Consider the following 11,390-nt stretch of genomic DNA (forward strand, 5'->3'; position numbering starts at 1 on the left):
AAAACAAAGGCAGAAGCATATTTTTTCCTTAAGAAGGAAGGCAACTCCATTTTTTCTTGCTGAAATTTGCTGCTAGCTAGAGTTGTTAGGCTGAAGCAGGATTCCTCAGCCTCATCATTATTGACATTTTAGGCCACATAATTATTGTAATGGGGGGCTGTCCTGTGCCTTATAGGATGTTTAGCAGCATCTCTGTCCTCTAACCACTAGATGCCAGTAGCAACCCCTGAATTGTGACAATGAACAATGTCTCCAGGTATTGCCAAATGCCAAATGTTCTCTGGGGGACAAAATCACCCCTAGATTAGAACCACAGGTGAGGGGGGTGAAGAAACAAGACTTGTTTTAATATATCAGTTTACTGCTTCCTAAACTATTAATACCCACAGAGAAAATAAGAACTCACCTACTTTTGAAGAAAATTGCATACTCTCTTTTATAAAACATTCATTAAAATTTCTTATACTTGTTTAAATAATTGTTTAAACAATTGTTTAAGTATTTACCAACATGACAAAACTGTGTATGGTGTAAATATCACTGACGTTTAGAAACTGTGTCATTTGAGGTCTATGAAACAGCTTGAGTTTACCATTTGTTTCTCAGGGCACATTATTTTTTAAAGTACTGAAAAACGTAGTCCAACTTTAGTTGGAGAAAACAAGCTATTCTACTCACTCTCTCTGTTACAGCAAGAATGTTTTATAAAGTGATTTCTGAGTGTTTTCTTAATCATAAGCTTTTTGTTTTATTGATTACTTTCTTCAAATCATACACTAATTCACCAATCCCTATCTCTATCTCTCCCCTATCCCTCCCCAGATAACCACCTTGGAATTCTGTATTCACAACCTCATTCATGTCCAACTACCTTCAGTAGAGCTTCTCTGGGCAAGCCAAGAATGGGAGGGAGTTTTCAAGAGAGACAAGAAATGTGCCTGCCTAACTGCAAACCTTGTGACAATCAACTATAAGCCATCTCTGAATATATATCGTTAAAACTCCATTTTTTATGTTGCTAAAAAAAGTAGCCTATCATTCTTTAAAAACTGTCAACTCTGTCAATGGGAAGACAACATTTTAATCTTATGGACATTCTGAGCTGGTATATCTCTCTATGCCAACAATTGTTGAAATGTAAAACTAAAGAGCTTTTATTGGATCTTATCCACAAACAGAGTGAAATCTGGCTTTTGTCCCCTTGCTGTCATTTTATTATTATTATTATTGTTGTTGTTGTTGTTGTTGTTATTATTATTTTGGCTGCTGGCTGGTATGAGTATCTGAACCCTTGACCTTGGGGTGACAAAACCGCACTCTAATCAAGTGAGCTAACTGGCCAGCCCTCACTGTGTCATTTTCTAATTTACCCTAAATGGAACCAAAACGTTTGCCCTATCCTCTTAACTTCATCTCCTCAACAGTCCCGGTGTTGCCCTTCCTGCAGCCACATGTAGCGGTTCAGAGCTCCCCTCTAGAGTCGTGCAGGCTAGGGTTAGAATCTTGCCCGATCACTTACTGCTCTGTAATTTTAGGAAAGGTATTGGACTTGTTCAAACCTTGTTTCTTCATCTGTAAAATGGGAACCGTAATACCCTCTCATAGTGTTGCAAGGATTAAATGAGACAATTTAAGGACAGCCTTAGTCAAGTTTCCTTAAGAGATGGTTTGCTTTTTTGTTTTGAGGAGAAGGAATAATCAACAAAACAAAGAGACCTACTTCTATTAGATTTAAAAATAAAGGGAAGTATATTTTACTGGAAGGATAGCAGAGTAACCTATGTCATGGAGCCAAGAAAACATTGAGCAACAAGGTTCAGAAAAGGCAAAGACCAGTGCAGTTTCAGGACCTCAGCAGCTGTTCCTTTCACTCAAAATTGTCCTGCCATTAGCATGACTCATCTTCTGATTTCTTTAGCCTACACATCACTCAGCACAAACTTGCAAGAAAAAGAATGGTTGCTTCCCCTGGCTGACAGATGGGTTTTCTCAGTGTTGCTTCCAAATTGAATCAGCTGTGGCTAGGGTACAGGACCTCACGATACAAATAGGTCTGCAGGGCCTTTGAGAAGAGGAGCGAGGCTGACATAAACCCCAAGAAGAAGGTGGTTCCAGTGTTTAGAAATGCCTACCACCTAGTGAGTGCTTAATGGGTCTTAGCTATTGTTGGTATTGTTGATAGAGTAATTGTAATTTTCAGCCTCCGTATGTTTGATGATGCCATATTTTACTACCAAAATGACATCCCTTCACTTCTTGAATGAAAATAAAATCATTCATTGATTCCTTCATTCAGAAAATATTTATTTTGCACTCAAAATGAGTCAAACAATGTTCTTGGCAATGGGAATACAGTAGAGAACAAAGTCCCTGCCTTCAGGGAACTTATATTCTAGTGGAGACTGGGGATACAGGGAATTATTGTACCTATAATGAAAGAATCAATGTAATTTGAGGTAGCGAGAAGTTCTCTGAGGAAAATAAAGCAGTTTGAGGATAGATAATGATGCTGGAGGAAGGACAGTGATACTAAGTGAACAAGGGCTAAAGACAGGAGATGAAATAAGGACATGAGGACTGTGACAAAGAGTTTAATTCTTATTTTTAGAGTGATGCAAACCCATTGAAAGGCTTTGAATAGGGGGATGGTGAGATCTGATTTGTATTTATAGAAGCTCATTTTGTTACTGTAGTATCAAGAATGATTGTAGAAAAACAAGATAGAAAGCAAGGAGGTAAGATAGGAAGCTACTGCAGTCATCCAGAGCAAATGGTGGCAGTAGCAGTGGAAGTATTGATGAATGATCATATTCAGCATATATTTTGTTTTATTTTACTGTAAAATGTTTCAAGCATACAAGTGTGCAGAATAATACATTGGTATATCCACCTTCCAGGTCTGTTAGATCCTAACATTTTGCCATATTTGCTTTAAATCTTTTTTTTTTTTTTTTTTTTTTAGTGGAAGCCCACAGAATAGCCCTTACAGATTCATCTCCTTCCCCTCAGAGGTACCTGCTGCCCTGGTTTTGATATTCATTATTCACCTCTCTGTTTTTGAATTTTTATCACATATGTGTATATCCATAAGTATATAGTAATGATAATTTTTGAAAAATTTATATAAAGATTAGTTAACTTTTTCCAACAATTAACATTATTTTTGAGATTTGTCTTTGTTTTTATATGTAGCTCTGGTTTATTCCCTTTTTTCTTATGCTATACATAAAATTCTTTTGCAGGAATATATCACAATGAATACATCCACTCTTGTTGATGGACAAGTTCAGTTGTTTTCAATTTTTCACTAAAACAAACAGTGATGTAATAAATATCCTTGTATATGTCTCTTAGTGCACATGTTCCTGTATAGGAGTTTCTCAAGTTTCACAAATGATAAAATTTGTGTGGCATGTTGGTAAACTGGAGGTCATTTAGGAGCATCTATATGGGGCTTGGTAAAAACTATTATTATTTTTCCCTTATAATTATGACGACAAAAATAAAATACTAAGATATTATGGAAAAAATAAAATATTAAATTTGTATAAAACTTCTAAATAAAAAATTTCAGAAGTTTTAATGAAAAGATTGAGTGCACTTTCATGAGCAGATTTAATGCATGAAATGTCTATACTACTTCATAATCAAGACATTTTAATAGCAATGTCTTTAAATTCTTGATAATTGACAAGAAATCTTATTCAAGCAAGCATTGAAAGATTATAAAACCATTTTTACAACCATTCAAGAGTTGAAATTATATTTTATTTATTTTTTAACATGTTGGTACAGGGACCTTTGTTGAAATTATATTTTAAAAATCTAATAGACATTCCTTTTCTATCCTTGGAAAATATAATTTTAAAATTTTTTACAATAAATAAAATAGGTTTTAAATTCCAGTTGTGCAGATAGTGTAGAGTTCCCATATACCCCACACCCAGTTTCCCTATTAACAACATATATTATTATGGTATATTTGTCACAATGAACAAATGTTTATGCATTATTATTAACTAAAGTCCATACTTTATTCAGATTTTCTTAGTTTGTTTCTAATGTTCTGTTTCAGGATTTTAGCCAGGATACCACATCATATTTAGACATTACATCTCCATAGTCTCCTCTTGGCTGTGATGGTTTCCCTCACTTTACTTTTTAATGACCTTCACACTTTTGAGGAGTACTGGCCAGGTATTTTGTAGAATGTCCCTCAATTGGAATTTGTATATAATTTTCTCATGAAAAACTGGAGTTAAGGGATTTTGAGAGGATGACTACAGAGTGCCATTCTCATTACATCTTATCAAGGGTTCATGTTATTATCATGGCTTACACCTCATCAGAACCTGGGAGGTGATGAAAAATTGTCTCACAACAGCCTCCCAGCCTCCCTGTTGGTGAGTGAGAAACAGATTTGTAGCGGTTCCTCACAAATCTCTCAGGTTGGTTTTTAGTCATTTAATCTTGGGTTCTGCCATGTCTGGTAATATTTGAGTGAATGCCAAGCATTGTGTATGAATTATGTGTTAGTCTTCCCTTTCATTAATTCTCTTATGTTTAATATTTCTTTCCTCTCATTTTTTTTTTTTTCTGTTCTGTTTTTATAAGTTGTTTAGGTCAATTTTTGCCAGTCTTTTTTCTTTTCTAACAGAAATTTAAGGGTTTAAATTTCCCTGTAACCATAGCTTTAGGTAAAATCCACAAATTTTGATATGAAATATTTTCATTGTCATTCAGGTAAATAGTTTTAAAATTTTCATTGTGATTTCTTCTTTGACTCATAGGTTATTTGGAAGAGTATTTCCTAATCCCTAAATATATGTTGATTTTCTAGTTACTAATTCATTATTGATTTCTAGCTTACTTGTGCACAGACCATACCATGTATGATTTCGATTCTTTAAAAGTTATGGATTCTTGCTGTTTTCAGTGTATGTCCAGTTTTTGTAAATGTTCCATATGTGCTTGAAATAACGCATTTGTGTACATTATTTAAACACATTGGGTCAAGTTTGTTAACCATGTTATTCCAAAAATCTATACCTTTAATGGTTTTTTGTTTTCTTTTTGGATCAATTACTGAGATAGGTATGGTAAAATGTTCACAATACTTGTGGATTTTGTCTGTTTCTCATTATAGTTCTATGTGATACATTGAGTCCATGTCATTAGGTGAACACAAATTTAAATTGTTATGTTTAACTGAAGTCACTCAAGGAAGCCCCAACTGTGTCATCCCGGTAAAATGTTCACAATACTTGTGGATTTTGTCTGTTTCTCATTATAGTTCTATGTGATACATTGAGTCCATGTCATTAGGTGCACACAAATTTAAATTGTTATGTTTAACTGAAGTCACTCAAGGAAGCCCCAACTGTGTCATCCCATCAGGTATTTATAGTTTATTTAAAGTCCTCCTAGTCCATTGGTTAGAGGGCATTGTTATATCACCAAGGTCAAGTGTTTAGATTCCCTTACCAATAAGCTGCCAAAAATAAAAATAAAATCTAAATTTAAATTTAAAAATATAGTTCTTCCTAGTCCAGAGGATCATTTTTATTATAAACTTCCATCAGGTTTCTAGGTAAAGAGCTAAAAAGTTAACTGAAAATAAAATTCTCACGAAAAATGGGAAAGCGTTTTGTTAATAGTTTACCCATAGTGTTTTCCATCAGACTGGAAAAATCTCACACTTTATCTCCTCATATATTACTTCTTCCTCATTCTGTTTTCTTTTCTTTGTCCATTGAGGACTCCAATTAAACATCTTTTAGACCTTTTCAATGGTATTTCTATGTCTCCAATATCTATCTTGAATATTTTCTTATTCATTTTCTATCTTTTTATATCTCTGTGCTTTATTTTAAATAGTCTTCCAATATATGCTCTGGTAATTAATTCTCTCTTAAACTGTGCATGATACTATTAAACCTATACATTGAGTTCTTAAACCTATTATATCCAGTTTCTATAAGGCTATTTTTTCAGCTGTGCATGTGTGTGTGCATCTGTAAGTATGCTTTTATTGCATCCTTTTTCTGATTGCTCTGATGTTTCTTTTTGTGTTATTTCCATTAGTTTCCACTCATAATGTCTGTTTCCATGTATACTCTGGTAATTTTTGACTGTGTACTGGTCATTTTTTTTTTTTTTTGAATATTTGTAGAATATTTTGAGGTTTAAGCTAATGATATCTTCATCAGGAGAGGATTTTTGTTTCTGACCAGTGTTCATGGATTGCTACTCTATAACCAGTTTTTTCAACATTCAAGATTTGAGAGTTCCTGATTACCATAAAACCAGTCTGCAATTTGTGGAAATGCTGACTTACTTCTGGTTTCTCTTTACCCTATGGGGTTTTATATTAAATATGGGGTGTATTTATTAGATTTTCCACCTTCTATGGATACTAGAATTAGACTTCTTTTTTACTTGGCTTTGCAATCTTGTAAAAATCATAGCTCAGTTTATTGATTTTGCTTTTGCGCTGACAAATTCCATCAGGAAAAATGTTTGGCTTAACCCCCTGGAATATTGTCATCTAGATTTTGGCTGGCTAATTCCTTGTATTAGGTATTGTTTGTTTTTTAAATCCAGCTTTTTTGGTGTCCTCAGCTGGTAAGTTGGCTCACATTACCATGTTGTATATTATATATGTTGATATAAAATCATCCTTGCATTCCTGGGGTAAAATTTGCTGTTTATTTCATTTCACTTTCTTCCTTCCTTCCTTCCTTTCTGTCTCTTTCTTCCTGCAGTTGGCCAGTACAGGCATCCAAACCCTTGACCTTGGTGTTATAACACCAAACTCTAACCAGTTGATATTTTATTTTTATTTTCGGTGGCTGTCCAGTACAGGGATTGAACCCTGGACCCTGGCATTATCAGCACCAAGTTCTAACCAATGGAGCTAACCAGACAGCCCCTGCTGTTTATCAGTGAGATAAGAAAACTAACATTTATCTGGTTTTGACATCAAGATTTTAATAGCATTTTGATATGTGGTGAAATTGGGATAAAACTATTTAAAACATTCTTTCAAAATCCTTGTGGGATATATAATCATGGCTGTTTCATAAATGTAAATTTTGTTTGTATCTTGTTTTTTTTCCCTTGAAAATTCTTGCCAGAGATTTACCTATTTTATAATTTTTTTCAAATGCAATATTTTGTCAGTCTTCTTTATTGTATTGATTTTTCATTTCATTATCTTCTACTGTTATCTTTATTTCTTTCATTCTACCTTTATATTTTTGTTACCCTGTTTTGTTTTTTCTAACTTTATTCATTAGATACACATTTCCCTGTAAAAACAGATTGAACTTCATCCTACTAGTTTATGTTGTTGAACCTATGTCATAAAGCTAACGTGAGGAAGGTTCTGGAATCTAGGTCATTTGACTCATAATCTAAATTTTAATAGCAGTGAGAGGTTAAATTATCAGAATGAAAGAGATTTGCAAGTGAATGCAGTAGATATATGCAAAAAAGGCATATAAAGATGATGACAAAACAGAAAGAAGATGTAAGAACAATCTTCTATCACGGAAGTCAAGAACAAACATTTCAAAGAAGGGCTGATATTCAATATTATCAAATAATTTCACGGTTAAAAATGCAGAGTAAAAAATATGTGACTATTAAAAAGTTATTAACAGTACACACTGCTGGTGAGTTTGAAAAGATGAATAAGTATTTGGCAGTTTCATAAAAAGTTAAACATACATCTTCCCTTTGTCCCAGCAATTCCATCAGATATTTGAGAGAAATAAAATCATATGCATACAAAATGCCTTGTTCAACAATGTTTATAGGAACTTTATTTGTAATATTCAAAACCTGGAAACATTTAGATGTCCATCAACAGAAAAATGGGTAAATAAATTGGTGTCTAGTCATACAATGGAATACTATTCAGCAATAAAAAGAAATGAATTGATATGTGTAACACATCAATCTCAAATGTGGTATGATGAATGAAAAAGCCAAACAGAAGAGTACATACTGTATGAGTCCACTTACATGAAATGTTAAAATAAGAAAAACTAACGTGTAGTATTACAAATAAGATCAAAGTTTGTTTCTGGTGAGAGGATTGACTGGGAAGGGGCAGCAGGGATCTTCCTGGGGGTGATGGAAATGTTCTGTATCTTAATAAGCATTTTTTCTAAAGATTAAGAGTTTACTTAAGCTATGAGGATTTTACTATGTGTAAATTATACTTTAATAAAAATTATTGTTCAAAATATTATTGAATGTAGTTGGAATGTATACAAGATACCCAATGTACTATGATTTCAATTTTTGTTTAAACTTACCAGAATAAAACGTTGGGGAATAAAACTTTACAAATTCATTGTTCAGTTTCTTTGATACTAGTTTCAATAAAGGTTAAGACCAAACACTATCTCCAAAGTGTAAGAGTGTATTATAAGAAATAGATGTATACTTGGCAAAAGAAGAAAAGTGGCTTGAAAAGCCATCTGGGAAGCTAGAGCATGGTTACAGGGAGAGAGGAAGTAATCAGTGGAAAGGAAAAAAAATGATGTTAAAATCACTAAGTTGTGACAGGTTCAGAGATAACAAGGGAAAGATTTAAGAAGACAGGCGCTTGGAATTAAACTCAATATTTCATGCATGGTCCAACTAGGCTGAATACTCTTTTTAAAAGTTATTAGGATATATCACATGGCCCTTAATAATGCTTCTTAAATTTTTTTTGGTCTGTTTATCAGCTGTTTAGATACAAAAATTGTATAATCTTTCACTTTGTAAGTTTACAAAGTATACTCACATACCTTATCTCATTTAATCCTCCAACAAACTGAGATGAGGTACAATCATTTCTGCTTTACAGATTAGAAAAATTAGGTTGAAACTTTGCTAAAGTTATACAGCTAGTAAATGGAAAAGCCACTCCTGAGACTTTTGACTTTACATAGTATAATCTTAGGATGCTTTACTCTCGGTACTTATGAGTGTTCTAACGTGAGCCATTTTAAGGTGGTGGCCTAGCCAGGTAATTGCCTGGAGGCTCAATTCACAATGACTGTTAAAACATTTTATTATTGTAAATTTAATGAGGAGAAAAAATGGTATTTAGTGGAATTCCTAGAGTTCTGTGTCCAGAAGTGGTACTTTGATATCATGGGTGGCAAGACTACTGCAACTCCATCCTTCCCCACTCTCCTCCAAGAGTATATTATTCCCTATTATGAGGAAGTTGGATCCAAGTGAGTGAAGGGATTTCTTTTTGATGAGTAGATTATACAAATCTGGACCAGAGCTGAATTGCTCACAATAGTGGAGAGGCGTCCTTTTCACCCTTTACCACTCAGCCTTTCCTTTAAACAAATATTGAATGACTATTATAGTTTGGAAAAGATGCCAAATTAATAATCTGCTCTGGGGAGACAAACTAGCACCCTATTTCAGAATTCTTTTAGTTGCAACTAATAGAAAATCTAACTATCTAAAGCAGTCTAAACTTTATGAGTATAAAGGTAGGGTGAGTGTCGAAATCAATTCTGATTTTTTTTATGTGATTTTTGCTCATGAGAAGGGTTGGTCCTCAGGATGGCTCCTCACTGTAGCAAAATGGCTAGTGTTCCACATGCCAGAAAGTCTCTTCTCTAATACTGAATCAATGTCCCAGACTTCCCTCTGACTGGTCTGCCTTAGGGCATGGGCCCATATTTGATTTAACTGACAAGGTCTGGAAACACCCAGTAGTAACTGGATTTACATATCCCGCTCTGATCTAATCACTGTGACCAGGAGGATATAACAGGTCTTATTGGCTTAGGCCATTCTGGGGTAGCACCTAACACTCCTTGCATTCAAACCCATTCGCTGCAACACTTTAAGGGAAGGGCGAAATGTTTGCTAGAAAGCAACTACAATGAACATTACAAACAAGTCTCAGCCGGGTCTTGCTTCTCTTTCAGTTTTGTGTTTATGTTGTTCCCTCGTGGGTATAAGCTCCTTGGCAATACAGCTGTATAGTATTTCAGTCACCTTTTTGTTACCCCAATGCTCCTAGCCCAGTGGCATTCACCTGATGTTGGTTAAACAATGTCAAATTCTACTAAGTATAAAGGGAGCCCTAAGGAGAATAAACTAAGAGCAAGAACGAGCCAAGCTTAGTCTAGACACTATTCATTCCTTTATTCATTAAACAACTATTTGTCAGGCATTTATCAGTCGGTATATTTTAGTGGGTTTAAATTTTTTTAAGATAAATTTTTAAACACTAATTATATATAATAATCATACAAATACCTACATAATTAACATGGTGACACGTTATGAAGGAAAAGTTCAAGGTCCTATGAAAAGTCATGAGAGGGGTTTGAATTAGAATGGGGGATGTGGGCGAGGGAAAATCTGAAGAAGTGATAGTTAAAGTGAGACCTGAAGGATGAACAGGGAGTTACAGGTGGGTGGGAAATTATTCTTGGGCCAAAGAGCAACATTTAGAGGTCTTAAAGCTTGGAGGGGGAGGGGTGGAAGGGAAATCTGAAGGAGGAACTGGAAGAACTGCAGTGTTGGGGAACGAAGGGCAGTGGGAAGAAATATTAGATAGGAGCCATATTAAACGGGGCCCTGTAAGTTACATTGTTTTAAAGTTTTCGCGGGAGGGTTCCACCCACCTCTTTAGGAAACCTGACACCCGACTCCTTCCAGCGATGTTTTGGAGCAGCTTGACTCAGCATCTTCTCTCATCCTTTATCAGCATGTCTGGGGAGCCATGAAGCTTCCTCCCACCTACTCTTCCTTGTATTTCATTCTTTCCTAGCTATTAGATTTCCCTGACTCCTCGACTTTTTTATCAGGGCTCTTCTGAGCGTTCTTATTTCACATCTCCCCCAGCCCCACCCACCAACTGTTTCAAAACCGTCCTTGACACTCAAGCGCCCTGCAAAGTCAGAAAGAATGAGCCAGGTTAATACATGGAGGGCATTAGCAATTCAAAGAGATCTCTCACCCATCCTGCACCATTAGATCAGAACAACGGCTTACCCAACACTTATATTTAGATTGTTCCGCCACAACTACTCTGCGGGATGGTTTTGTTTGCGGCTGCTTCTCCACCCGCAGCCGGTGCCTGCGTGTGGAGGGCACCGTAAGAATCTTCCCGAATGCTCCCGCCACGAGTCCCAGTCGCCTCCTCTTCTTCTCCGCCGCTTCGCGAGGCCAGGCCCTCCTCCAGGCCCGCGGGTAATGCCGCAGTCTTGACGGCGAGTCAGGGAGGGAGTCGGCAAGGGCCTCCGCGCGGGGAGGGAAGGCACGACGCGGGCTGATCGGGGCCAGGCAGCAGCACTGGACGGCGGAGGCGTGCGCGGCCCGGGCAGGCGCAGGAGCGAGCGGGCGCAAGGCGGCCG

At 35.9% G+C, this 11,390-nt stretch overlaps 1 protein-coding gene across 1 annotated transcript in view; it reads left to right on the forward strand.

Annotated features, from left to right (window-relative positions):
• Nucleotides 1-11,127: 11,127 nt before the first annotated feature.
• PIAS2 (protein inhibitor of activated STAT, 2) overlaps nucleotides 11,128-11,390 on the forward strand; it is a 123,135-nt gene continuing 122,872 nt past the window's right edge. The window contains exon 1 of the mRNA XM_008582610.1: nucleotides 11,128-11,226. The gene's annotated coding sequence lies outside the window, so the exon portion shown is untranslated. The remainder of the gene's footprint in view (nucleotides 11,227-11,390) is intronic.

Source organism: Galeopterus variegatus, unplaced genomic scaffold (assembly GCF_000696425.1).
Source record: "Galeopterus variegatus unplaced genomic scaffold, G_variegatus-3.0.2 Scaffold2681, whole genome shotgun sequence".
Classification (NCBI taxonomy): Eukaryota; Metazoa; Chordata; class Mammalia; order Dermoptera; family Cynocephalidae; genus Galeopterus; species Galeopterus variegatus.